Here is a 26,798-nt window from a genome sequence, read left to right as displayed (position 1 = left end):
TCTATCCCAGATGAACATGGAACTCACCCTGTAGCTCAGACTAGCCTTGAACTCAAGACCATTTTCTTACCTTAGCCTCCCAAGTGTTGGAATAATAGACATGAGCCAACATGCCTGGATCTCAAGTGTGCTAATTTCTAAATTCATCATTCTGTTCCTCCAATCTCTCTCTCTCTCTCTGCAAAAACTATCTTGAAATAAACAATTACCAAAATACCTTATAATCTTGAATTTGTCAGGGACAACAGCATAGCTGATGTTGTCTTCAGTTGTACTGATTGAAAATGAAGTTAATAAAATCATACATTTTGATGACCTAAAACATGGGCTCCCAGAAAGCAAGCCAAAAAATTGTGACCATAAATCAGAATCATATTTATAAACTTGTTAATATTTACTGCATTATATAGAAACTTTAAACTAGATGTGGTGGCACATACATATAATCCTAGAACACAAGAAGCTGGGGCAGGAAGATTTATTTATTTGTTTGTTTGTTTGTTTATTTACCCAAGAAAGAGAGAGAGCATGAGAGGGGGAGAGAATGGGCACAAGGTGCCCCTAACTGCTGCAAATGAACTCCAGATGCATATGCCACCAAGATCAACTGGCTTATATGGATTTTGCAAACTCAAAACTGGGTCCTTAGGCTTCACAGGCAAGCACCTTAGCCACTAAGCCATCTCTCCAGCCCCAGGAGGATTTTGAGTTTTGTCTGAGCCAGCCTGGGCCACACAATGAGTTTGAAAAAAATACCATCTAAACAAAATTAACACTAAAGTGTTATATTTCACAAGTTCCTATTATTCCTATTGTTACTATCACATTATAGATGGGATATGATATTTTTATGGAAGGACTTTATATTTTAATACCTCTAATCACACATTTTACTAGATATTTGAGCAGTTTTACATTTTCAATTTACAGTGAGCTCCACAATCATATGAATAACTTAATCCATAAGTTCTAGCAAAGTCTAAAGGCTAGATCCCATTGTATTTGTTTGAGACACATGTCCACAGTTGATACACTCACTGGCCACAGGATTAACTCATCTGCATTGCATGTATGTAGAGTATAGTAAAGAGGATGCAGTTTAATTTGAACCTGTCACTCCAGACCCAGGAAATAAAGGAGACTAGTCTCAAGGCTCCCTCTACTTCAGTATCTAATCATTCTTTTCACTTGTCTTATTCCAATCTGTGCATGAACATGCATACCTGCCAGCATGCACTTGACACACACACACACACACACACACACATACACATACACACACACACACACACACACACACACACGGTGAAATGAAGAACTGCTACAAAATTCTTGCATAAATCTTTTGGTGGGTGTCTAATTTTCAAAGGGGTAAAAACTAAAACTGAAAGTATTGAGTAATAAGGTACACTGCATTGAATTTAATAAGATACAACCAAAGAGTTTTCTAGAGCTTTCCACTTTATACTCATACATCTTATCTATGTACATTCAGGTGCTCATCATTACCTGATGTTCACCACCCTGGTGTGTGCACACTGACATGTTACTATGGCTCATTTTGCAATTTGGTGGTGAATATTTATTTATTTATTTATTTATTTATTTATTTATTTATTTGGGTGGGGGCTGAGGTAGGGTCTCACTCTAGCCCAGGCTGGCCATGAACTCACGGCAATACTTCTAACTCTGCCTCCTGAGTGCTGGGATTAAAGGCGTGCACCACCACGCCTGGTTTGGTGGTGAATCTTGTTGAGAACCTTTACTTATGCCTTAAGAGCCTTCACGTGCCCTCTTGTAGTTTCTTTACTTAAGTCTTTTGCAAGGCAATAACAATGAATGTCATCTCAAAGATAGCAAAATTGGGCTGGAGACATGGTTTAGTAGTTAAGGCACTTACCTGCGAAGCCTAAGGACACGTTCAATTCCCCAGTACCTGTGTAAGCCAGATGCACAAGTTGGTGCATGCATCTAGAGTTTGTTTGCAGTGGCTAAGGGCCCTAGCACTCCCATGTTCTCTCTCTTTCTCTGTCATCTCTATCTCTCTTGCCTGCTATCTGCTTCTTTGTCTCTCTCAAATAAGTAAAATTTTTAAAAAATAGGAAAGTTCAAACTCAAGTCAAATGACTTTCTCAAGATTCACAGCAGGGAAATAGTATTAAACTGAGTCTCTTATGTCTGATTCTGACTGATATTTTGTTTTTGATGTCCTTCTGTTTTTTTCCTACACCAGATCCCCCATAGCAGCCTTTCCCCAGAATGTTCTACCATCTGGAACTTATGTCTTTTCATGTCTTTTACATGAAAATCAATGGCAGAAGGTACAGATCCTGAGGAAAGAAGAGAAGAATAATTTTAGGCTAACTGAAAGCAATTGAGGTCTCTCTTTCTCTCTTCACATGGATCTCAAAACCATTTCACTGTAATTCTGGAGTTCCTGTATGACATCTCATGTTCTCAGGCTTGGCCTCTCAATTTCCACACCCAATGCTGCTAAGCTTAAAATCAGCCCTTCTTGTTCAAAGTGTGTTTTGCTGGGCACCATGCAGCTCTCCTTGGCTTATTTGGTTTTAATTCAGTCAGTTAATATAGCCACGGTTCCTCTTGCCCACGTGCTACACTGCACTAAGTCAGTGTTTCATGGGCCAGGTGTAACTGTGCCTGAAGGCTTTTCTCAGCCACACATCAGGAGAAATGATGAACATGGTGTAGTAAGCTTCATTTCTTTACTCATTTTGTTTTTCTCTGAGAAGTGGATGCACTTTGGAGTTACAACTATCAGAAGACATTTCCCTTTCTCCTTGTCATGGTAGGTGAAACAGTGAAGGAACTATGAGTTCTCGTTTGATGGGCTAGTTTGAGCACTGGGGATCTGAGGAACAGGCGAGTCCTCATGACTTCCCTGTCAAAGCAGGAGGAGAGATCATAGCTGGAAGGCAGTGCAGAGGGTCAGGGGAGCTGCTCTTGTCCTTCTCATCCTCCTTGAGCAAACTCTTGGATTTTCCCCTCCAAATGATGAATGCAGTGAATGAGCCACTTGAGTCTCTGATTCTACCCAAGGCTTTGCTCCCTGGAAAGGAGCATCCTGTGTGTCTGACCATGCCAACGCATTACGCTAAGTACTGGGCACACAAGTTCCTGGCAAAAACTCTGCTGAGCAATGAGCAAAGTGGCCTGAGACCCCTCCCTACCCATTCAGATGCTGCAGTGTCCACCGTCATGGGAGAGCTCAAAGTCAGGGACAGAGTGAAGGAAGGGGCCTGGAGACAGAACTATGCCATCCATCAAAGGCCAGCGTCAATGTCTATAGGATGAGCCTAGGGTAATCTGATGGGATCAAAGTTTACATAGATCCTTGAAGCTCTCTTACAGCGCATGGTTATAACTGCTTGGACTTCCTTTCGTATTTTCCTCCTCCTCTTAATTTTTTTCTCTTCTTCTCCTATTCATTAAATGCCTCTTTGCCTCCATGTTTCAGGTCAGATGCCCCTGACATTTGAACAGCAAACCTGAGCTGACATTTTTAAACGAACAGGGAAGGTTTTCCTCTCAGTGAAGAGTGATCTTAATGGGCAAAGTAGCATTTGAAGTCCACTGTTTAACTGAAAGGGCAACCAACCTTATAATTATTGGGTTTTCTCGAAAAGGCGAAGGACTCCATTACTGTGTTTGAAATGTGCAAACGCAGTCACTTCCTCACTCCTCCTCCTCGTTCACCTCCTTTCAGTAATGTCCTGAATTCTCACCTTGACAATTCGCAAAGGATTCTCTCTTGCATTAAGATTTGAGGCCAGGAAGCTGGGATGATCAGTGGAGGTGGCCAGAGGTGGCTTTCCCATTTGTCAAATAGATGAGGCATTTCTTGTGAGGGTAAGAAGGTGAGTGATCTGGAAGGAGGTGGGTCACCAGCCAGCCACTCAAATATTAGCTAAGGAGTATTCAGGCTGTTCAGTGAATGAGAAAGGGCTGGAAAAGAGGACGGCCACTTTAGAGGTTTATTTACTTAGCAGTTCACCAAGGGCTGAACTATCTTTCTTAAATTTGGTCTTAAGTTCCTACAATTTAACATAAGCCCGCAACTCAAGTGCCAAACATAAATATTCTTAGAAAGGTATGTAAAACTCAGTTTTGATTGACACTGGGGGGAAAAAAAATGAAGTGAGCCGGTCAAAATGGGTGAGTTTTCTATTTGTACTGACTGATCACCCAGACCACTGAGAGCACTCAAGCAAATCACCACCCTCACGCCTGCCTAGCATCACCCAGGGCTCAGAAGCTCCCATGTTACCCCGCCAGAAGCAACTTGCTGGCTTTATCAATGGCAACATGAACACATGTGGGATTCTGTGCAAGTGAAGCACACATCCTTTTGTTGGTTTTCTTAAAGAACTATACTTATTTGAGAGAGAGAGAAAGAGGGAGAGAGAGAGAGAGAGAGAGAGAGAGAGAGAGAGAGAGAGAGGGCATGCCAGGGCCTCCAGCAACTGCAAATGAACTACAGACACATGAGCCCTCTTGTGCATCTAGCTTATGTGGGGCCTGGGGAATCGAACCTGGGTCCTTTGGCTTTGCAGGCAAATGCCTTAACTGCTAAGCCATCCCTCCAGCCCTTTGTTGGGATTATTAAGCAAACATTCCTGATGAAGAATGCTTTCAGGCAGATTTGCGGGTGCTCTCTGGAGACAGAGTAGTCACATAAATCAGCTCTGGAGTACTAGGATGCATCATTACACACCAGAAGTGACTGGGCAGAGATAAAGTAGGCAGGGAAGAGGTTGCCATCTCCGGGATAAGTGCTTCCTCATCTCTTGGCTTTATAGCAATGAATCTGCCTTCAGGTCATGTAGTATGATCTTCCCTCTGAGTAGATAGCACAAGACTGAATGTGTTCAAAAGGGAAAGAAGAAAGGGGGAAAGGAGATGGAGGAGGGGTTTGAAGAGGAGAAGGGAAAGGAGGATGAGGAAAGAGAATCTTCAAGAAGATTCCCCTTGCAGTTAAGAGATAGTGCAAGTCACTGCTCAGACTCTTGTGCAGGAAGGAGAGCCTCTGGCCCACCCCTTTCATCTTAGGAAAGGTGTGACTCCCACCACGGTGTTAAAATGTGTTTACTGACTTGCTTGGAGGTTAGGAAAGGGTGTGTGTGGAAGCCTATTGGGAAATGCTTGTTTGGAGGCCAGAACCTACATCTCCATGTCTTGTCATGCTGACAGGTTGGATTGGCAAGAGGGGAGAGACTCCCAGTACTAGAAATGAGAGCCCAGCAGAACCGAATGCTCTTTCCTCCTCCTATTTTTATTTTTATTTATTTATTTATTTATTTATTTATTTATTTATTTATTTTTGCAGGTAGGGTTTCATTCTATCCCAGGATGACCTGTAATTTACTATGTAGTCTCAGGGTGGCCTCAAACTCATGGTGATCCTCCTACCTCTGCCTCCTAGTGGGATTAAAGACATGTGCTTCCATGGCTGGAAAATATTTTATTTTCATGTATTTATATGTGTGTGTGAGAGAGAGAGAATGGGCATGCCAGGACCTCTAGCCACTGCAAATGAACTCCACCATGTGCACTGGACTTATGTGGGTAGTGGAAAATCAAGCCTGGGTCCCTAGGCTTTGAAGGCTAATGCCTTAGCCACTAAGCCATTTCTCCAGCCCTTCTTCCTGGTTTCTTGTTATGGTTGTTTTTCTGTGTGTCTAGTGATGTCAGGTTTATCGCCATAGCTGGAAAAGGCATTGAGAATTGGGTGGGCAGTTTCTACCCTGGTGTGTCCCTGAACAGGCAGCACCCTCAACATGCCCTCAATCTCCAGCTGTTCTGCTGCTGTCAACGACTTTACTCTGCATGGGAAATTCAGCTGGGTGCTTCATTTCCAGAGCATGGTAATGTCGTCTGATATGCCTAGCAGGTTGGGTATAATTTTTCAAGCTTTTGAAGATGAATGTCCCTTGTGCTTAGCTTTGGCCTAACATGGGAAACAGCAGCCACTACGAAATGGCATTGCCACATGTGGCTCTTTAGTTTGGATAGCATCATTTGCAACCCACAAAGGCAGGTGACCGTAGTGATCAAAATGATGCAGACTTCACCACTTACTTCATGTCCCTGGCAGCCACTTTTGTGCCAGTCTCTGCATTTAACCTCCATATGGCCAGGGTGTCCTATAAAACAAAGTGACCTTGGCAAAGATATAAAATTAGTTAATTATTAGTTGGGGGTTAGTGAGGTAGGCTTTAGTATGTTAGGCCCACAGTCGCAAATGCTGCCAAAATGGTAAAACCAAATGAAAAATCATAAATATGATCCAGGCATTGGATCTAGCATTCAAACTGCAGTTTTTCTTTTTAACTTGACAAAAATGAAGAGTGTATTATTCTGAGTTCTTTTTAGTTACACTCAGTGAAACATGTACGCTTTTCAGATCATCTACCCTGTGCAGGGTAGCAGAGGTCAAAGGTTAATTTTGTCTGAGCCCTGCCCTCAAGCAGGTTCCAGTCCAATACAAAAAGCTGACAGATCCCCAGACCCCAAGGCTCTCTAACAGAGGGAGCCGGGAGCCAAGGATGCCAACCTAATCACAGATGCCACAGTGAGAAAGGGAAAGTCACTCTTCTGGAGACATAGAAGAGACATCAACACACAGCTTAGAGCACTGTCCTGAGCACAGCAGCTGATGTGAATTTTTCTAAGAGAATCTGCTCTTCTGAGCATCTAACCAGAGTCCATTATGACTTGATTCTAAGAGTTGAGGCACATCTGCTTTCTAAGTGCTTCTCCGTCATCACTGAAAATGATCAGTTCTAAGTAGTCTAAGTACAGAGAAGCCAGCACTAAGATCAATCTAAGAGTTCTGCAGCATTTTCTTTTGCCCTTTAGTCTACTAAGGTACCTGTTTTCCTGATTATTAATTAAGTTATACTAAAACAGACTCATCGTGTAAGCCAGAAAATAAGAATTGGCACTTGGCTCCGGACTAATACTTTTAACTACACACACGCACGTATGTGCACACACACATGTGTATATATATGTGTATACACACACACACACACACACACACACACACACGGTGTGCATGTAACCTGGTGTGGTAGTATGGTACAATATGGAGCTCCATGTGCTCAGGTGACCCATGATTCTTGGGTCTCTTCTCCCCTGTAGGAATGAGGTTTCAGGCACAGGGGATGACACCCAGCTGTGCATATCTGATCTGGAGATCCAAACTCTGGAGGTCTCAGGCCCTCTCAGGCCCTCAAGCTTGAGCAGGAAGTGAATTTAACCACTGAACCTTCTCTCCAGCCCCCATCTACCTCTATTTTCTAGCGTTAATACTTTCTTTAGAAAAAAAGGAACGAGGAAGTAAAAGCCAGAGGAGGAGATGAGTCTGTCGAAAAGAGCAGTTACTGATACTGTGCTTTGACTCACCAGCTTGACCGTGGTCACTTGTGCATTGAACCTTGACCTTCAGGCTGACTTTGTTGGTGAGGTTCCTCTGGTTGGATGGGCATGAGTGTACATGCATAGGAATTCATAGGTGTCAAAACCAAGCACCCTGCTTTCCGCTCTATTATCTTAATATGAACAACCTTGTTTTACCTTAGGACTTATCAAATTCTAGGGCATTCACCATTTCATTTAAAAACTGTGGAATCTGTACCACATCCTTAAAAGTAGCAGTGATACAAAAATCACCTTTGATTTTAAATTGCCAACAAAAGGCCTCCCCAGAGAAAAGTCCAAAGGAGTATCGCACATGGAGAAGGATTCCCATATCTCTGTGACACACCACAGTCCTATAGCAAAGCTGCACGAAATATCCTAATCTCAAAGTACAGTGGCATGCTTGGGCTTCGGTTCGTGCCCCACTTCCTGTACGTGGGGTTCAGGTGTTCATTATGGTCAAATTTAGTGCATCACCAATATAGATGGCCTTGGGGATGGTGTGAATGGAGAAGCAACCTGGGCCGACTGCACTTGGAGAGATTTAGGTGAACACTGCCACCTATTGATAGGTGAAATATATGTTTGAAATTTCCTGTTCAGCCCTGATACTGTCGTGCTAATTAGGGCTTATCAGACTAGGTCTCATTTTTCAGCCAGCAGTTCATATTCCTAGTGTATCTATAATGGGAAATAAGTCTGCTTATTCATTTTAAATACTCACAAAATGGATCTGTGTGAAGAGGTAGAAGTGTCATGATCTTTGCTGTGGGAGACCTGGGTTTGAGCCTCAGCTCAGCCCCTCTGCGCATATAAACAAGCTAATTAATCTCTCTGAGCCTTCATTTCCCTATCAATAAAGAGTGGATAATCCCTACTTTGTAAGGTGTGAGAATCGGGGATATTGCTGGCACACTGAATGCATTTCATCAACTGTGGCAACACTTACTGTTATTTTTCCACCGAGCTGTTAAAAGCAACTCCTTGTGATACAATGATTGGTACTATGACAAGCCACAGTGGGTATCAGCCTCTAGTGAACTCTTCCACGTGGGTTAGTTCTCCTCGGGCCATGTTCCTTGTCTACCAGACTATCTATGACATCCAAAATTAGGACAGTGTGAACATAAATATTGGAACTTTAAGTGTGCCAATTGAGAAAATGAGGATAAATGGGCTTCATTACCAAACTTCTCCTGACTACCCTGGAGGATATATGGGGTTGAGTCGATAAAGAGTTATGATAAAACTCGGGAGCTGTGTATAAATGGGGCTTTGTGACCTGCTGGATAAGGTTGTACTGAGAGCCAGACCTAGGAGGCTCGCATTCCTTCCTCGGCATGGTGTGGGGGATCCGGGGCTCCGGCAGACAATAGGGGATTCATAGCCGGAGAATTCTAATGATGACTGAGAGGGTGGCAGCCAGAACAAGAGGACTTTTCAGGAGCAAGGGGACTGATTATCACATTGAAGCTGAGGCCCTGTTGAGAGGCTGCCGAGGCGAGCTCGGAGCTGTTCTTGGAAAGCTCTTGGTGAAGTGTTTGTAACCTCCTGAAGGGAGTCCTGCTTCTCAAAAAACACGACCCTGGAATATCTCATAGGATTAGTTCAGATAAACACTCTGTCACCAGCCAGTGTGTGAGAGGTTCTATGGGCCATCTCTCTCTGAAGAACCTTTCTGAATGTCATGCATCTCACTTTCTATCACATAAAACAACAACAAATTCCCACGGAGGGTTTCTCAGGATATTAGGGGACCGTTAACTTTTAGTCTGAAAGGTCATCTGGGGCTTCAAACAAAATAGTCAAGAAATGGCATGCCCATGAACAGTCTGCACGTTTTGAAAAGGTCTACCCAGGATTGAATAGCCAGTGCCCTCCCCAGCCCCTTTCTTTATTCTTTGGGTTTAGAAATGAAGAGGGAGGGGGAGGAAGAGCCTGCATTCATTACTAACAACTTCGCACATAATAAGCATGTTCAAGATACACCCTGGGGTGTTCGTTTTCTTTTCCTATTTTTTTGTCCCTTTTTTAGCTGCTTTTGATAAGTAGCACATTTTATTTTTTTGGAAAAAAGAACTCGGGCCATTACTGAGCAGCCGCACCCTTAGGAAGGTCAAGAGATTACAGAACGGAAGTGGGCTGGCCAACCTCCTTGCTGACCACTGTAAAGGACTGGCACTTTCTCCTCATAATTTGATTTTGAGAGTCTGATGAAAAGGCACTCTTTGAATTAAAAGAAAATTGTGAAGATTGTTAGAAAATGGTCATCAAAGTGAGATCAATTTAAATTTATGTCTTGAAAACAAGCCACATATAACTAACCCCAGGGAAGATATACATTAGTAATAATATATAAACCTTTTCAAAATGTGGGCAGGATTGTGTAAGGAGGAGTGGATATTATGGGCTTCTGATATGGGTGAGTTTTGACCTAACTTCCCAAGCGTTCTGAAATTCCAGTTGCTGAATTTACAAATCAGAGAGCAATACTAGAAGGAACCTTTAACTTTATGGTTTGACTCCCTCATTTTACAAGTGAGAAAACTAACGTCTAAGAAATCACTCACCCAGTATCACCCTGCCAGTGATGAGCAGCTGGAGGGCCCAAGTTCACATGCCCATACCCAAAACCCAGATCCTTCCTCTAGTCGAAACCACTCCAAGGAGAAATCACAAAGTGTGACAATGGGTGGGGAAGTCCTGTTTCTGGTGAAACTGCACCCATTCCTCCCACAAGGGATCTGAGCTCATCTCCTGATACTGCATTGTCATGGTCTAGCCTGATTCCTTATCAAACACTAAACTGCTCTTTAGCATCTCACTTTCTATCACATAAAACAACAACCTTCTAGGCACATTCCTGAGGTTCCCAGGACTCAGTTTCCCACTCTTCCTCTGTCTTAAAAAAGTTTACAGGTCATATGTATTGTGAATGCCCAAAGTGTCCTGAGAGAATTAATGTCACCATCATCTGCCACCACATAAGGTAAAACTCATTCCATTATTTCATGTTCATTGTTACAGATTCACCGTATGTGCTAATGGAGGGTTTGGTGTGTTATTTCCATGTGTAAATGCAGCATACACTCGTCTACAGATTCAGTGTAACCACAATCCCAAGGACATGCTTCTTAGAACGAGAAAATAACAATCCTGGAATCCATATAGAAACACAAAAGACCCCAAAGAACCAAAGCAATCTTGAACAGAATGAACACAGCTGGTGACATCCATCGTAATCTCTAATCTCAAAACGTGCTACGGTGCTACCGCAACCCAAACACCAGAATACTGGAATAAGAACAAGCACAGAAACCAGAACTTTAAAAACTTCCTTTGCAGTCTGGAGAGATGGCTTAGTTGTTAAGTGCTTGTGTGTGAAGCCTAAGGACCCCAGTTCGAGGCTTGGTTCCCCAGGACCCACGTTATCCAGATGCCCAAAGGGGCGCACGTGTTTGCAGTTCATTTGCAGCAGCTGGAGGTCCTGGCACACCCATTCTCTCTCTCTCTCTCTCTCTCTCCCCCTCTCTCTGTCTTTCTCTCTGTGTCTATTGCACTCAAATAAATAAATAAAAACAAATAAATAAAAATTTAAGAAAACAAAAAAGCTTCCTCTGCCTTCTTTCCAGGTCTCCCATCTACTTGCACCCTTGGCGAGTCCTTTCATGTCCACCTCCAAAGTGCACCTCACCTCACTCTCATCTCTGCTTCATCACAGGCCTCACCATCAGTATCTCCATAATTACAGGCTCTCACCACTTTAGATCACTGCCCCCCATAGCTAGACCAGGGATTTTGCTCAACTACACCAGCAATGTCCTGCTAGAATCCTTGCCTCTGATGGCAGGAAGGTTAGACTCTTGCACAGTATACAACCCCTACCTAGGCGAGGCCCTGTCTGCTTTGTGAAGCAAGTTCCATCAAATTGCCCATGACCATTCACTGCAGTTCATTCCCTTGGACAACTTGTCCTTCCCTCAAATAATCCAGGGGCTCTGTGCCTTAGACCCTGTGGTAATTTGCATGTGAAACACCCCCAATGCCTCAGGTGTTTATGATTATGCCACATAATCCCCAGCTGATGGGAATTTAGGAGATGGAGCCTTGTTGGTACAAGAGGTGCAAGAGGCTAAGACTTCCCTGGCCAGAGCTTGTGTGTCCTCTCTCCCTCTCTCTCTATCTTTCTCTCTCTTGCTCACTTGCTGTTTTCTGACATCTGTTGTGGCAAGATATGATGCCCAGCCTCAGAGCCTCAGCTTTACTATGCTTTCTACACCATGATGACATTTCTCTTTGAACCTGGAAGCCTGAAAGAAACCCTTTCCTCCCATAGTCTGCTTCTGGCTGGGTGTTTTGACCCAGCAACAAGAAAGTAACTGTCATCTCCCCTTCTCTTCAGTCTAACCTACAAAAGTCTTTATTGCTCTATATACAGGTCAAATGTAACCTTCTCTGAGTGTTCCCTACGCAGTTCAGATTCACCCTGCCGCTGTCAGTGTGCCTCTTCCTCAGCGCACTGTTCCGACTCTCTTGAATGCTGCTCCCTTCTTCAGTCCCTACTGTGTGTACTGGGACCAGTTGCAGACGCATCCCTCTCACTAAGCACCTCTCTTGTGCCTTTGGAAAGACACCTCATTCAACTTTGCACCCCTTCCCACCATACGCCTTCTTCATCCAGTGCTTTACGTGTAATAAACGCTTATCTTTCTCAGAGTTCAGTGAGCAGTTATTGTCTTCAAGGCATCAGGACAGGAAGTTTCACGGCTGGAGAAGGAAAACACAAAGTAAAATGCAATTGCTTTCTTCAAAGGACATTTTAATCGAATCAGTGGGGCACAGTCACAACCTAGGCAAGTGAAACAACTGTGGGGGTGGACTTGGGTGGAGGGGAAGTTCCGAGTATGGAACAAACGTTCTCTGTGTTCCCAGTGAGAACACTCGTGTTATGACATGAGGGAGGGGCGAGAGGGTGGGAAAGAGAAAGAAAGAGTAAGTCTGCTTTTAGATCCCGACTCAGTGCTGTAGTCATGGTTAAAGCTCCCTCAGGTCTGGCTCCTTCGATCCTCCTGGCCCCCACAAGCCAGCATCATCTTCCTGCAAGACTGTGATCATGAAACTCCCTGTCCAAAAGTCTGCTGCTCAATGAATGAAGCATCAGCTAATTGCAGGCTTGTGCTAGGAATCATGGAGAATACAGAGTAGAGAGATGAGCCCAACCCCAGGAAACATCTGGAGAACAAAAAGCAAGAACACGCTGTAAAAGTGCTAGGGAGTGAGGGACAAAGTAAGGGTGTGATCAGCTATGGCTTGATACTCATCAAGCACCATTAGTCAGAGGAGGCAAGCCTTCAGTGGACAGCCACTTGGGAAGAAAGCTTAGGTGCACCAGAACGTTAAGGTTCTTTAAATTCTGAACACCCCCCCCGCCCAATTTTTGAGGTGGTACATTCACTCATTTATTCAGGAAACACATGTTAAGTACTTTGACAAAATACTAGATGTTCATTGAATGCCTTCTATATGCTGGAGACGGGCAATAGAGCAGTGAATGAGAGACCTGACACTTAAGAACTTACAACACCGTGGTGATGAGTGGCACTAATCAAATGCAGTAAATCATGAATACAATGATGGGAGAGTGTCAGGTACTGTATTGCAGACCAAAGAGTGGGACCCAGGGCTCTAAGAGCTAGAATCATAACCCTGAGAAGTGCCGGCCAGGCCCAGAAGCCAAGAATATTGAAGAGTTAGCCCGTCAAAGGGAACTGACTCTCCAGGCAGAAAATTATCTCATGGAAAATCCTGGTATGAAGAGAAAGCCCAGGACTGGGGAGATGGTTCAGTGGGAAAAGCACTTGTCATGTAAGCACAATGACCTGAGTTAAGATCTCCAGAACCCACATGAAGTCAGACAGGGTATTGCGCCTTAATCCCAGCACACGTAAAGTGAGGTAGGAAACAAAGACAGGAGAATTTCCTGGAAGCTCCTGGGCCAGCCATCCTGGTGAATGCAGCAATTGGATAGAAGACCAACACCACTGGTTGTCTTCTGACCTGTCCATGCAGTCTGTGACATGTGTGCCCACACACAGACCCAGACGAGAGAAAGAGAGAGAGTGGCTTAGCTAAGCTAAACCTAATCCAAATGACTACAGCACTGAGTGCAAGTAGAGAAGAAGAGAGAGGTAGTGAGAAATTTGGCTAGAGAGGGAAGCTGGATCAGAATGGGGAAATTTCTTATGGTGTGTCACAGATCATATAGGTTTCTGATAACATAAAGTACATAACACAATACATCAAACTTACTAAATACATACTAATAATCTACTGAAGAATTTAGTAGTGAATGATGGAGGAAGAGATGACTGAATCTCTTTTCCCATGGACTTGGATTTTTTTTTTATTTTTATTTATTTATTTTTTTTAACTCAGAATTGAATGTAGATCCAAAATGCTTGGAACTGGAAGTGTTTCAGATTTTGGATGTCGAAGTTTCCATATAGAGAATGAGATGCCTTGGTGCAGGACCTCAATTTGCACACGGGATCATTGATGTTTCACATATACCCGTATAACCTGAACTCTGTTTTATACATTTTGAATAATTTTGTGTATGAAACCAAATTTGGTATGGTGGAATTTTCCACTTGTCGGTGTGGTATCAATATTTGAAAAGTTTTAGACTTGGGGGACTGATGAGATGGCTCCATGGATAACAAGTTTGTTGTGCAGCCTAGGAAAGTGTGAGTCTCCAGCACCCATGTAAAGCTGTGCACACAGTGGTGCACACCTCTGTGATCCCAACATGTCTATGGCAACAGGAAGTGAAGCCAAGTACCCAGAAGCCACTGGACCACTTAGTCTCACCTTCACAGCAGTAAGACAAGCAGTGAGAGACTCTGCTCTCAGAGTAGAAGGAAAGGGCTAACACTGAGGTTATTCTCTGACCTCCTCATGCATGCCACAATACGTTCATGTATACACACACACACACACACACACACACACACACACACTAAATTTTTTTAAAAGTTTTAGATTTTGGGTTTCAGATTTTCCATTAGGTTCAGGTTGTATTTGCTCCTGGGAGTCATGCTACAATGACAAGAATTATTGTGCCCTGAGACTCACACAGCAGGTTGAACCCATGGCCTCCTCAGGCAGTTCCCTGACCTTAGTAGACTTACTCAAAGTCACCTGGCTTACCCAAACTGATGGAACATAAGTAAATCTGTATTAAAGTCAAAGTTTTTCCAGACATTATGGTAAACCTTTTTACCTGGGAACCATTTAAGCTTAAGCTGTGTAAGAGCGACCTGACCCTTTCTTAATCCTTGATGAAAAAAAAAAATAGACTTCTGACCCTGGAGGGCATGAATACTCACAAATTAGATTACTCACAGCAGTGCTCCATGGGCAGATAAACCCAAGGAGAGAAAGGAAGAATAAATGTTCTAGAGACAGATCTTTAACTTGCTAATAGGAATAGCAAAAATTATGGCAACGGTGAGAAGCTAAGCTGAGCTCTTCCTTGTACTCCCAGGTTTTCTGAGTCACTTCCTCACCTCGGATTCCAGCTCCAGAATAGCCACCTGTCAGAGCAAGTGAGCTGGCAGCTGTAGGATGTCTCCAGAAAGGGGGAGATTTTTTTAAGAATATGAGATACCATTCCCAGGATCCTAAAAAAAATGTGCCCAGGCCAACTCCTCCTTGTTACTTACAACCAAGAGATCTTCTCCTGATCCACCATTCAAGTTTTACAGGTCCCTTTGTCTCTAGGCATAAATAACAAATTTAAGAGTCCAAAATTGTCTCTGAAGTCATGACTGAAGCTAAACATTCATTTGGCAAGGTATCTGAATGGCTTTAGAAAGATCCTTAATGCTGTTGCTATGGCTGTGCATGTGTGGCTTTCTAAGAAATCCATTTTGTATGTTTCATTAGTCATGTGAAACTTAACACTGTGAAAGAAGCCAGGAACATCCTGATGTGGTGCATGTGTGTGTATACATGCACACATGTGCACACACAGACACACACACACACAAAAGCAACACTGAAATCTTCATGGGAGGCTAAGCCTTGTTAGGGACTAAGTCCCAGTCTGATGTCTACTTTCTCAGACAGCCTCAGACAAAACCCAAGCCTAGGCTGAACAGCCCAACTTTCTCGAGAAGCCTTCTCACTCCTGCAGGAAGCTTTTAAGGGAAGGCACAGGTGCCCTGTGGGGAGAGGGTGCCACTGCCACCTGAATGCTTCTGGACCCAGCAAGCTAAAGGGGCAAGGGGCTAGAGGAGCCCTTGAATGATGGGTGATATCCTTCCCTGTCACTGACACAGTTCAGAACTAACTGGCTGCCTCTCTGTCCCTTTGCATGGCCCCAAATGACATTTGGTTCTGATTCAGTATTGTGTGACATAAAGCTTGCAGTTCCCACATGCCATTCAAAGTGGTCCTCACAGATACAATAGCTAAACATGCACTGAAGTCATGACATGGCATCCTTTTATTACACACACACACACACGCTTGAGAAATCAACCCCCCCCCCCAACCAGCTGCGTTCCTGAGAATACACCTAGATTCTGAGCCAAGGGGCTTCCCTCTCCTCGCCCCACACATCCTTCGCGCTTTTATTTTGCATTAAGAGTAGCTCAGTGATCATGGACTTAGGCTGTCGCCTGTGGTGATCCTGTTCGCATTTTCTTCTTTGCACAGAATAGGGAGGAGGTTTGCTCGCTTTGCGCAGAGGCTGAGCTTCAGGAGAAAGCAGAGCCAATGTGATTTATTGAATGAAAGCGCTGGACAGTTACCAACAACTTGTTCCTCTGCTGCCTCAAATAGCCTAAGCTGGTAAGTCCAATTGATTGTTATCTTTCTTCATGTGCATGTGGGGCTTTATTAGTCACTGATGATGTTTTTTAATTGTGTTTGTGTTGCTGCGGTTTAAATGACATTAAGAAAAATCCAGAATCTTTCAAAGTTCGCTGCAGGCGTTCCATGAAGAATGTGACCAGGCACGCACACAGAGGTTTGGTGTATCGTGCATCACACACAGCCATGTGGAGTGGTGTGGATGGGGGTAAGGGGGCCCATTTCCGATAAATGGGCATTTCCTTTGCAGCAAGCTTAAACACATGAAGTGCTTTCATAACTGATTAGAATTGGCTCTAAAAAAAAAAAAAAAAAAAGAGGCAGACCATGCTCAAACAATGCTGTTTGGTTGCATAAAATCATTTTTCAGGTGCGTTCCTAATACCTGTAAAATACCTGTTGGATCAGGTTAAGATGAACCCCAACATGCCAAGGACTCTGAATATAAACCCAAGCACATTGCTGTATTTAATGTAGATGGCAGGCAGGGCATGCAGAGAGTAATCCAGCACTCTGCCCATCCTGGGCCAGCAAGCCCATAAATAACATGGTGATCGTGAGTGAGTCTTCTTAGACAGAGCAACGCTGGACATCCACTCTGGCTCAGGCTTTATCCTCAGCCTTTTATGCACTGATCTTCCTAAGTCTTTTCTTCATTCCATTCAGACACATGGTGGGCAGAGGGCACTGGCTCCAAAGTGGAATGTTTTTAGCATGTTGCCTGGGCTGGTTCTTGGCCCAGCCATGGCCACAAGGACTACCATGGGTAATCAGAATGAATTTGCTTCCATACTAGGTTCCAGAAACCCCCATACTTACTCAAATCCCTCATTTCCTAAATAAGATGTAAGCTGACCCTCTGCAGCAGGGGAAAGTGACTGGAGAAAGACATTGTTTTTCCTACCCTCCCTCAGTGGGTCTCCTCAGTCTGGTTTGCCCAAGTTTCCCCATGGACTTGGATTGTTTTTAAATTCAGAATATAATGTAGATTAAGTATCCTTGACCCAAAATGCTTGGAACTGAGAGTGTTTCAGATTTTGGATATGTAAATGTCATAGTGAGTTTCATGTCCTGGGTGCACTCTCTGCACTGTATGTCACTGGCCATTCAGATGAAGCTGTGGCTGAGTGTGCTGGCAAAGATGGATGATGTGAGAACAGTGAGCAGCAAGATTCTCCAAATAAAAACCCAAGTCAGGAAATAGGAGTGATGGGTGAGATTCTGCCCAGTTGAAAGGATCCCCAAGTCACTCCCTCAGGGAGAAAGGTTATACTCCCAAGTGACTTAGCTACTTACAAATGATGGCACTGGAACAGGAAGGAGACAGAACTGCTGACTGGTTACACAACTAGAGAGAGTCAAGATAATGGGGCACTGTTGCTGGGTTCCAGATTGTGAGGCATTGCCTCAGGCTCCCTGCTTCTCCATGTCACCACGTCATCCATTCCAGGTAGTTGCTGAGAAGAGGTGCTAAACTCAATTAATGTGCTCATGGGATACTACTTTCTGCTCTTCATGGAAGAAGGTGCATGAGGGAATTAGTTACTGGCATGCACTTTGGTAAAGAGGCCACATTCATCAGAAACACGCCAACAAGTACGTATATGGGGAATGGGAGCTCTGTGTGCCTCTCCTCATTGCAGGGTTACAGAGAACCTAGAAGGTAGGTAGCTGAGCCACACTTCCCGTATAAGACAACCAAGAGCTGAAAAGCATATTTTAAACAAAGCATCTTAAATTCAAATAAATAGAAATCACATACAGGATTGTTTAAATAGGCTTCCAGGATAACTGCTTTTCTACAGTTAATCATCCCAAGATCATAAAGGTCTAAAATGTTGTGAGATAAGCATGTAAGTATTTTTCAGGGTTAGTTTTGGTGCAGGCAGAGTGCAAGCATAGACTTATGGCAACTTTTGGTAACTGAGATTCCCCCACTCTCCATGCATGGGATGAGCAAGTCTTTCATCAGAGATCCAGTTAGGCATCTCTGTCTTTTATAAAATACAAGCATTCTCAGAGGAAAAAACTAATTAGTCAGTGATATCTTGCCATAAGTGAATATATTCATTTTTCAACATCACAGGCAGCCCAAATGATGTTGAACAACTATTACATACATTATGTTTCCTTCTGTTTACTTCATAGTTATCGTAGCTATCTCTAAGAACTGTCTTTATAATTACTTCACTTTCGGTAAGAGGAATAAGCAATCTTTAGGGTAAGCAATCACCTTGTCTATGGACTATTTAAGATTAGATAACAGTATCTAATTTTTCATAAGCCCTTGAGAATCACATGCTGAAAGACTAATCACTATAATTTCACTTTTGAAACACACATTCGGGGGGCAGATGGAGAGTTAGTGTTTAATGGGTCACAATCCCAGCTTGTCAGAACATTCTGGAGATGGATGGTGGCAACAGGTGCACAGCAATGCATATGTACCTCAGAGCTGGTGGAAATAATCAATTTTATGCTATTGTATATTTTGCTACAATAAAAAGAATTTATCGAGGACTGGACAGATGGCTTAGCAGTTAAGGTGCTTGCCTAAGGACCCAGGTTTGATTCCTGAGGATACACATAAGCCAGATGCACAAGGCAGCACATGCATGTGGAGTGGTTAGAGTTCTGGGCAAGCCCATTATCCCCCTCCCTTCCCCAGTAAATAAATACATAAAATATATTTTTAAAAATTTAAAGTTTATCAAAATGCTCCATCACGTTTCCCTCTTAGATGGTTTTATTTTCTTTAGTACTTATTAGTAGAACCATCATGCACCCAGTCAACTCAGAAGGCTCATAAAACTTCCCCTCAGGTTTGCCTCCACATCAATTCACTAACCACACATGGCCCACCTCGCTTCCGTCATCATTTGCATCTGCCCAGTGCTTTCCATTCCTCTCACTACAAGCTGTGGTTGAAGTCACCAACTCGCAAGGACTCTTTTCAAGAGAATCATAGGTGCCTATATCTCATCACTGTTTCCATGCCCCATCCCTTCCAAATGACTTTTGGACTGTTATACACAAATCTCACATTTGTAACAATATTTATTTTTAGTTATAATCAAGATGTAATGGTTGTACATACTTATAAAATAAGGCATCACATTTCAGCACATGTGTATAATGTGCAGCGATCAGATCATGGTCATTGATGTACTATCCGTCTCTTAAGGGTCTCTGGTTCACTGCTGCGCACAGCTTAAAGCAGTTGCTTCTTAGCATATAGTGCACAAGGCCCTGTATGGTTCGGCCCTGCTACCTTTCTCGCACTCTTTCCCATGGTCTTTGCACAGCTGATGTAATGTACCACTGCATGTGACAGAGCCCAGCAGATTTCTACGCACCACGGCCACCGCTGATCTACCAGCCATATCCTGTCTCAACATCCTTACCTGATCTCATATACTTAGAGTACTGTTTTCTATTCTTGCTAGTTAAATACTCATCCATCACTCAAAAGCTTTTTCTAGGAGTCAACTTCTGTGACCCCATCACTTCCTGTTACCCCTGACGTCATTCCAGTCATCCCTTTGTACTCCTTCTATGTCTTATGCTCTGTGTGTGTGTGTATGTGTGTGTGTAGTGTGGTATGGTGTGGTGTGTATAATGTATGTCTGGAGGCCGGAAGAGAATCTCAGGTTTTCTTCACTTGTCCTTAATCTGAGTCTTTCCTTGAGACAAGGGTCTCTCGCTCAACCCAGAGCTACTGTCTTTTGATGAGCCTAAATGATTCTCAGATCTCTGCTCCATATCAGCTGGAGTTACAAACATGAGAGGTCATGCCTGGCCTTTTACGTGGCTTCTGAGGAGTTGAGCTTGGTAGTCTCTGGCTGAGAGGCCCCTCATGTTTAAGTGGCAAGTGCTCTTAACCACTGAGCCATCTGCCCACAACTGCATTAGACTTTTCAAAACAAATATTTACAGGTTAAGAATTCAGGTGCATAATAATATTGCCTGTTTAGATCCTAAATCTGTCCTTTAACAGACCCTCAAGTTTTTGCTGTATAAAATGAGGTATTAGCCCTCCTTCAAATGACTATCATGGGAATCAAGAGATTGGCCGGGCGTGGTGGCGCACGCCTTTAATCCCAGCACTTGGGAGGCAGAGGTAGGAGGATCGCCATGAGTTCAAGGCCACCCTGAGACTACAGAGTTAATTCCAGGTCAGCCTGGACCAGAGTGAGACCTTACCTCAAAAAAACCAAAAAAAAAAAAAAAAAAAAAAAGAGAGATTGATAAAGGTACTATATTATAGCCTGAATATGTATGTCCCTTCAAAATCCATGTTCAAGTGGAAATCCCAAGCCCCAAGTTGGTGGTGTGAGATAAGCCTTTCAGGAGATGATAAGGCCAGAAAGACAGGGCCCCTCTGATCAGGATTAGGGCTTCTATAAAATTGACCTCGGAGCTCCTTCTACCATGTGAGGACACTGTGACAAGATGCCATCTATGAAGCAGGAAGCAGCTCTCACCAGACACTGACTCTTCAGACACCCTGGCCTTGACTTATCCTAGACTCTAGAACTGTTAAAACAAATCAAATTCCTATTGTTTCTAAGTTACCCAGCTTATTAGTTTGTCATAGCATTGGAATGGACGAAGACAGGAATGATTACAAATAGTGTGTGGCTCACATTTCATGCTATGGAGTATGAGCTATCATTTCAATTCCATGGCTTTGCATATCACCCTAATTCATAGCTGTCTATCCCTGTCTTCCTTTCTAGCATATGTCCTTGGAGACAGACAGGACAACCAACTCATTATTTTAACTTGTCTACTACTTTCCCAGTCTTAGCACTGCACCTCTTGCAAATTGATCTTCCTAGGTCCCAGGCAAACTGAGATAGTTGATACCTTGGTGTAATCAACTGTTTTAGATACCTGTGAATTCCCAAGATATATCACAGGATAATCTTACTTACAAACTAGATCACTATAGCTGTTTTCTGAGCTACGGAATCAATATTAATTATCTTTTGACCTACTTCCCCATAAACATATGCTTAAAACTTTAAAAAAAAATCAGTGTTCCTCTCACCATGGAGTCACAAGTGACATTTCGAAAGGTAGTGGAGAATGTATATATCAAAGGGTATAGGCAGTAGAAAGGCCACTTCCACTCCGTTATATGTCATTACTGTAATAGAGTTGGCCACCCTTTAGCAGTCAAAGGCACACCTGTCACATTCATGGTGGTGGAGAACAGAAGGGATCAAACTTTCTTTTCTGTCTATTGACAGGCAATTTAAAGTCTGGAGGTCCTCTAGTTCACATCACAGCTTGAAGGACAATATTGCCCCAGTCAGGATTGTCCTCTTCACTGAATGTAGCTGTCTACCCAGCTTCCAAGAGTATCTATAACTCCTATTTCTAATACACCGTGTCTCACAACTGCTTTTCATCCAAACTGGTGCAGATTCTTTTTCCAAGGTACAAATGTTCTGAGAAATTCTCACAAGCAAGCTCCAACGCAACCTGAGTCTAGAAGTGCCAGAACAGACAGCTAGAGCAAGAAGTGTCCTCTTTAGCATCAAGGTCTAGAAAGAAACCACTGGAAAGCCAGACTAAGCTGTTTTCGGAATAACATTAACAGAGTTGTTAGATACGTGGGCTTTGGAGTCAGGGTGTGTATTTTGTTGCTTCATTTACTGGCTGTAAGGTCTCAGACAAATTGCCTAACCTCTCTAGACCTCAGTTTCCTTGCTTATAAAATTAGAAGAGAATGATCACTTCTTGGTCTTCTGGCCAAAATCAAATATAAAGTGAGGACAAAATAATAGTTCTTGTATCCTTGTAAAGTTGTTACTACATTTTATTTTAGACCATGAAATCAAAGCTTGATTCTAATTGTTTTATTATATTTTGGGAGACTTTTTAGGACAAGAAATGAAGTAAAATAAATAAAGGTGGGATTGTAGCTAACAGACACAGAACTCATAAGAAAACACAGTCTGTTGTTTGCTTGTGTACGATAGTGACCAGGAAGCCCACAGAGCAATCTGTAGGGGACAAATGGAGAAGAAACATCTGCTGATGGCTGCTCATCTCCTGACTCTCTGTAATTTAGTTTTGCTCATTTCTAGGGTTACCCCAGTCCCACAAGATAGCTCCAGTGAACTTGGACCCTCTGTGGGTCTCACTGGGTCAGGGCTGAGACAGCTACCATGGTGAGAGCTATGCCAGAACTCACCTACCACCTAGGGGTGCCTGAGAAAGAAAAAACTCAGGGAGCGGGTGGCTGAGGAGTAAATCTGTGGGAGACGTTTGCTTCCTGTTTTCTGCTTTCTGGGCTACTCTCATTCCTCTGGTCCCAGCACTTCCGTCGCAGTGCTTGCTCTACATGCAGTCACGACTCCGTCACAGGCTTCCAAAATGGAGACAGTCCCAGCTGAGATTACAAACAGCAGAAGCTTTCTGATAATAATCCCAATTTGTCACTTGTTTTGTCATTTTCTCTTTTTGTGTCTCCTCTAAGAAATCTGTTGATCTGGGTTCACAGATTTTCTCCTATGTTTCCTTCTGGGCCGTTTATAGTTTGGGCGTTTACATTTACAGCTGTAATTTATACTCAGGGGCACATGTGGGGGGGGGGGAGGGCAGAAGTTGGTACTGAATGTCCTCCTCAGAAACTTTTCACCTTCCTTTTTTTTTTTTTTTTTTGAGACAGAATTTCTTGTTCAAACTAGAGGCTAATTGCTTTGGCTAATCTAGCTAGCTAGCAACCCCCCCCCCCCAGGGATCCGCCTATCTCCCCCTCTTGGGTATTGGGATCACAGGCGGATTGGCACAGCTTTCACATGGGTCCTAGGGATCCAAACTCAGCTCCTCATACTTGTTCTTTACCCACTGGGTCACATGCTCAGGCAAGAAGGTCTTTTTGCCTTTTCACAAACAACATTACACCATTGTTGCAACACACTTTATTCAAAAGATTGTTTTCCCTGTTGAATGACCTTAACATGCTTTTAAAGTACAATTAAGCACATATATGCAGATGCTGCAGTCAGGTTTGCATTGCTGGTAGAAATCACCCAACCAAGAGCAGTTTGTAGGAAAAAGAGGTTTATTGTGGCTTCCAGGCTGTAAGGGAAGCTCCACAATGGCAGAGGAAAGTAACAGCATGAGCAGAGGGTGGACATCACCCTCTGGCCACCATAAGGTGGAAAATAGCAACAGGAGAGTGTGCCAAACACTGGCATGGGGAAACTGGCTACAACACCCATAAGGCCACCCCCAACAATACACTGCCTCCAGGAGGTGTGAATTCCCAAATCTCTATCAGCTGGGAACCTAGCATTCAGAACACCTAAGTTTATGGAATCAAACCACCACATTCCGCCCCTGGCCCCCATAAACTGCTAAACATACATGATTTTAAATACAGTGCATTCAGTCCAACTTTAAAAGTCCCCATAGGTTTTAATCAATCTGAATGATGTTCAAACATCCCCATAATCCAAGGTCTTTTAACTGAGCTATAATACCAAAAAAATCCCCCCAAAACCCATAATGGTACAAAATAAACATTCACATTGCAAAAGATGGCATTGGGCATAGCAAAAAAAATAGTCAATCAATACAAGATTTAAAACAGGGCAAACACCAAATTCTGTAGTTCCAAGTCCAACAACTCTAGCCAGTGACAAGTCTCCAAATCCAATAATCCTAACCAGCAACAAGTCTCTGGCATTCCAATTCCACCCCTCCAGTTGGCTACTCACAGCCCTGGCAAACCTCATCGGGGCCAGCAGCTTTCTTTAGCAGCCATCTCGTGGTCCTGGCATCTCCACTGGGTCTCCACTGCAACCCGCAGTTCATCTTCATGGTACCATGGGGTCTCCATGCAGGCAACCAGCAAACCTGCTTCATACTGCCCATAGCCTTTTCCAAAACACAGGACAGTGTTGCAAACTCAATGACCCTCTCTTTCCTGCATTTCTTACACTCCACAATATCAGGTAGAGTGCCAATTTGTTAATCTAGGGGCAAATAAAGCAGACTTTGAAGAACAAGACACTCCTTGAGCACTCAGGCCCCTTCAGAAGAGTCTATTTGCTTCCTGTTGTCCCAGTCAGGTCAGCTGTCCCAATCCCAAAGGTTATAATCTCTCACTTGTAGCTGAAAGGGCAGCAGTTCACCCAAAGATTTCATTTTTTCTGTGCCATATTCCTCTGCTCACACCAATTCATTGCTACGCAAAGCAATCCTACACAACTTCTCAGGACACAGGCATAACAGCAAGCCTCACACAAACTGCTGGCCCAATCGAAGCAATGCTCTTTCTCACCCTCACAAGCCAAACCTTACAGTCCATAGTTCTTACTGCCTTCAGGTCTTTCAACTCTGACTAGAATAGTCCATCAAGATGTACTTACAGCACTGCAGGACATCTCTTAAGCCAAGGTTTCAAATCCTTCCACATTCCTCTTGAAAATCAGCTCCAAAAGGCCAAAAGCCACATAGTCAGGTGTCTAGCAGCAATCCCACTCCTTGGTACAACTTTACTGTTGCAGTCAGGTTCACATTGCTGGTAGAAATCACCCAGCCAAGAGCAGCTTGTGGGAAAAAAGGTTTATTTTGGCTTACAGACTCGAGGGAAAGCTCCGCTATGGCAGGGAAAATGATGGCATGAACAGAGGGTGGACATCACCCCCTGGCCAACATAAGGTGGACCATAGCAACAGGAGAGTGTGCCAAACACTGTCAAGGGGAAACTGGCTATAACACCCATAAGCCCACCCCCAACAATACACTCCCTCCAAGAGACGTTAATTCCCAGATCTCCAACAGCTGGGAACCTAGCATTCAGAACACCTAAGTCTATGAGGACACCTGAATCAAACCACCACAGCAGGCTATTTCTGGACTCTCTATTCTATTTCATCCATTGGAACTCCTATCCTTATACCCTTGTCTTTATCTACATAACAATTCTAATACTGGTCTTGTAAGTCTTCACTACTATAGCTTTATAGAAACTCATGAAATCAGGCAATCTAAGTCTTATGACTTCATTTTTTTTCAAATTGTTTTGGTTATTTTAGATCATTTACTTTTCTGTAAAAATGATACTGACAAGGTGGCTGGGGAGATTTCTCAGTGGTTAAAGGCACTTACTTGCAAAGCCTGATGACCCAGGATTGATAGCCATGAAAAGCCAGACGCACAAAGTGGCATATGTGTCTAGAGCTTGTTTATAGTGTGCAGGAGGATCCAGCATACCCGCTGTTACTCTCTCTGTGTCTGTTTCTCTCTCTCCAATAAATAAATAATATATCTTTATAAAAATGATACAAAAATGTTATTATAACAACCACCTGCTAGCATTTTCATTCAGACTGGATCAAATGTGCAGGTCATTTTGGAAGAAACGACACCTTTACAATACTACTTCTTCCAACCTACAAGTGAGGTATATATAATGTCATATTCTTTTCAGTATGTGGACTTTTCATGTATTTTGTTATATTTGTGCCTAAATAGATTCTTGTAGAGTAATTAAATAATTCTATGGGAAATTATTTTACCATCTGTGAATGAATACTATTACTTCTTTCTTTTCAATAATATACATCTTTTATTCCTTTTCCTTGCCTTTTTCACTGACTAGAATACCCAGTACAAGGGTAAAATGCAATAGTGGACATCTTACCTTGCTTCTGGTTCTGAAAAGAAGTGATTTATCTTTAATTACCACATATGACATTGGCTATATGTCTGTCGTTGCTGTGACCACAGTGCCTACCAGAAGTAAAGAGGAAAGGTTTGTTTTGGTTCATACTTTCAGAGGGTTCTGGTCCATAATGATGGGGAAAGCACGGGCAGAGTTGCTGGCAGAGGGAGAAGACAGCAGCAGCTCATCACATCGCAGCATGCCAGGAAGCAGAGAACAAGACGGGAAGGAGAATGCTCATATAACCGCCAACAACCCGCCCTGGTGGCCTGCTTCCACCAGCAAGGTCCCGTCTCTTAAAGTTTCTACTGCATCTAAAGACAGAGTCAGTACCTGGGAAATGCAAGTTTGTGACCCAAGTCTGTGGGTGACACTTCAGATTTAAAATATAACAAGTTCTTGATATATTCTCTGTCAGGTTGAGGAACTTCCCATATATTCCTAAATGGTTTTTTGTTGTTGTTTGTTTGTTTGTTTTACAGTCATGCTGGGGATTATCCAATTCAATTACACTCTCCTGCATGTGATGAGGGAATCATATAGATTTTTCCTTCTCTATTCTCTAAACATAGTGAGATATATTCACATTGAACTGAATTGGCAGTTGAACAGTATACTGGCCTTGGTTTTTATTGGCCAACATTTGGTCAAGGGGCATTTTTTTTTTTTTGCCCCCAAATACAAATCAGAAATTTGTCCCTTCTCTTCTTTATTATTATTGTTGTTGTCATTATTGTTATTTGTGGTGCTGGGGACTGAGCCCAGGGCCTCTTGCTAGGCAGGTGAACAG

General features: G+C 43.2%; 1 protein-coding gene across 1 annotated transcript in view; it reads left to right on the top strand.

Annotated features, from left to right (window-relative positions):
• The first annotated feature begins 16,170 nt into the window (after nucleotides 1-16,170).
• The window catches only part of Ankfn1 (ankyrin repeat and fibronectin type III domain containing 1), a 176,182-nt gene continuing 165,554 nt past the window's right edge, over nucleotides 16,171-26,798 (top strand). Inside the window, exon 1 of the mRNA XM_045159868.1 lies at nucleotides 16,171-16,299. The gene's annotated coding sequence lies outside the window, so the exon portion shown is untranslated. The remainder of the gene's footprint in view (nucleotides 16,300-26,798) is intronic.

This window comes from Jaculus jaculus, chromosome 9, assembly GCF_020740685.1.
Source record: "Jaculus jaculus isolate mJacJac1 chromosome 9, mJacJac1.mat.Y.cur, whole genome shotgun sequence".
NCBI lineage: Eukaryota > Metazoa > Chordata > Mammalia > Rodentia > Dipodidae > Jaculus > Jaculus jaculus.
Note: the sequence above shows the minus strand (reverse complement) of the source record. Positions and strands in the feature narration are given on the sequence as shown.